This window comes from Tupaia chinensis, unplaced genomic scaffold (assembly GCF_000334495.1).
Source record: "Tupaia chinensis unplaced genomic scaffold, TupChi_1.0 Scaffold000287_1, whole genome shotgun sequence".
Taxonomy (NCBI): Eukaryota; Metazoa; Chordata; class Mammalia; order Scandentia; family Tupaiidae; genus Tupaia; species Tupaia belangeri.
In genome coordinates this window covers 168640-171883 of record NW_006159771.1, presented here as the reverse complement: position 1 = coordinate 171883, position 3244 = coordinate 168640, and positions in this window count along the sequence as shown.

The window sequence follows — 3244 nt, the reverse complement described above, 5'->3', positions numbered from 1 at the left end:
GGACTCGAACTGCAGTCGACTACATGGGAGTCCAGAAACATAGCCATTACGCTAACTGCTGGTTCCCAATGAAAATAATTCTTTAAAAGAAAATGTTCTGTTCACTGGCTTGAGGGCCCGAGCGACTACTTCCTGCTGCCAAACCACTTCCCAGACAGGCACACATGCTCATCCCCCCTCCCCTGTGCACACACACCCCCGGGGGGTGCATATACGCACCCCCAGGAGTTCGGGAGGCCTGGTGGTGATGGATAATTATTGGAACAAAACGAAGCCTGGGGGTGGCTCACTGTGGTGGGCATGTCCAGGGCCCTCTGGACCCGGAGCAGATGGACAGATGGACCTTCACCCACATCACAGCCCCCCCCACGTCACTGGGGAACCACAGCCCCTCCTCATCGCGGGCTCCATGAGCTCACCACACCCGTGCGTCTCTGAATTACGTATTGAACGAACTCCCCGGCAAACCCCTAGCTACTCAGTTAAACAGCGACTACTGTGATTTAAAATAACCCAGCAACAATTACTGCTGAATTACTAGGCAAACATGTGATTGCTCCTTGTGTGAAAACAGGCAGTTGGAGAATTTAAGACGGAGGCTCCGTTCAGTCAGCGTTTCCCCTTACTCGTTTCCCCCCCTTACTTTCCCTTTGCTGGATCATTACGTAAGAATCGGCCTCAACGCAGCAGCCCCAGCGTGGTCCTGGGCTGCAGAGCTGGGCACCCTCTCCCTGGGAGCCCCGCCCTGGCAGTCAGCAGCTTCCTCATGCACCTGCAGGGCTCTGGGACCTGTGAGCAGGGGAGGGATGATCCTTCGCCATTTAAGAAAGCACGGGGGCCAGCTGGTGGTGTGGTGGTTAAGGTTCTAGACTCCCACATGGCAGAGCACAGTTCGAGTCCCACACCCGGTAGCTTACTTTCTCACTCTTTCTCGGAAGTGCACATGCTCTATAGCAAATTTTAAAAATATCATATGGATAGGGCCGGCAGGTGGCATGGTGGTTAAAGGTGCAGGACTCCCACATGGCCAACCGCAGTTCAAGTCCCAGACCTGGGGGCTTGCTCTCTCACCTTCCCTCTCGCTCTTTTTCTGTCTTTCTTTGATCGAACTGGGAAATAACAATAAATAAAGTGAAATAAAAGAATTCTTTAAAACAATAATAATATGGATAAATAAAATGAAATAATCATTTTTTTTTTAAGAGAGAGATTTTTCCTATAGGACACCTGCGCTCACTAGAGAGAGAGAGAGAAATCTCTTCCCCCGCGGGGGTGGCCTTGTTGCAGTCCCTTCTCCTCCATTCCTCTTGGGATTTGGGCACGCAGGTACACATGCCCAACTCGGTGTGAGTTTCAAGCCACCGAGTCCAGGTCTCGAACTGCAGTCAGCCACATGAGAATCCTGTGCCTTAACCACTACACCACCTGCTGACCCTGAAATAAATAATTCTGGGGGGAAATTTTTTTTAAAAAAAGAGAGGACACTTGTATAGGACCATGAGGAACTCGATCCTACCCCTGGCGTGTCCCCACACTCAGGGACCCTGGTTCCCTCCTTCCTGACACTGTCTAGCCATGGCTAATGGGCACCACCCACCAGGACTGGCCTGTGCTATGGGCCAGAATGGCGCCAGCCAGGACCGACCTGGCCCAGGGAAGGCGGGCACTGCTGCTACCCCTTCTGCAGATGTTGGCACACCTCACCCAGAAAGGACAGACCAGTGAAGTGGCACTTCAGGCAGAGTCCGGCTTGGAACTTGGCAGTTGGAGCTACCCAGGACTGTGCTCTGAACAGCCGAGAGTGTCTGAGGGACAGTGACCGCCCCACCCTAGGTGGTTCATTCAAGCCAGGTCAGCTGTGTGGGTGGGGCCAGCACTGGTGGCAGCTGGGGGTCAGGGAGCACCAGCTGTGTTCCCTGAAGGTAGTGAGACTTCCATGGCAGAGCCAGAGGGTTTGAGGCCTAGCATGGGCCCCAGGTGTGTCCAGACACATTTCTCTGGGACTTTGTGGGCCAGGGGCTATGTGGGGAGGTGCGGAGCAGGGTCCGTTTCTGCACGGGAGCGGAAATGCCTGCACAGGCTCGGGCAGTCAGTACAGGTGCTGTTCTACCTACAATGCTATGGATGCCCTTATTGTTTTACATGAGCAGAAGTTTCCCAAACTCAGTGTGCTCTGTGGGGATTATCTTTTTTTTTTTTTTTTTGGAGGGGTTTTTGTGCGAGTGCGCGTGTGTGTGTTGCTATAGGGCACGTGAGCTCGCCAGAAAGAGAGAGACAGAGAGACAGAAAGAGAGAAATCACCCCCCAGGGGGGATGGCCACGCCGCAAACCCTTCTCCTCCATTCTCTTCTCTAGATCTTGGGCATGCACGCACACGTGCCCGGCGTGAGTTTAAGCCACTAGGTCCAGGACACGAACCGCGGTTGGCTACATGGGAGTCCAGCGACATAGCCATTACGCGAACTGCTGGTTCCCAACCTGGAGATGATCTTAAAACCTGGGTGAATCTTAGGTCAGCCTTGAGGGCACAGTCCGTGGCATAGGACTGCAGTGCTGGAGGTCACATGGACAATGTGGGTTTGGATCCCAGAGGGCCCAGAAGGGCTGATGCCCAAGATCCCAAGGAGCTGGAGGACTGAGAGGACGGGGTCACAGGATCACCGGACCCTGTCAAGGGTCTCTCTCTCTCTAGTTTGTACGTGTGCACTATCAGGGCTGGGCAGGTGGTGGAGGACCACACTGCGAGGCTGACCCACACAGGGTTCCAGGTTCATGTCCGAGAACCTCCCTGAGTACGCTGGGCCCTCGCGTACCCACGATCGGGGTCTGGCTGAGGCTAGGCGTGGACGGCCATGTCAGAACCCTGTCGGAGAGGCTCTCATCTCTCTCTCACTGACTGTGTAAGAAATAAAGTTCACAGGAAACAAGAGAACTTGTTAGGGTCTCACCACCGAAACTTGGTTTCAGGCTCAAGGTGTGAGAACAGACTCATCGCGCCCTCTCCCGGCTCCCAGGGCACCCCCGTGTGCACCTGTTGATAGCACGGAGCTCAGAGGGTCTTCTAGCCACCTCCTCCTAGACCTGGAAGCCTAACAGATGTTGCAGGGACTGGCCCCTCCCATGCGGTCATCACTGAGGTCTTTGTTTCTTTTCTTTTCAAGGTTATTTCTTTTATGCAATGCATGACAGAGAGAGAGAGAGAGACAAGTACTAAGATCCCCCCCACCACCCCCACCAAGCCTTC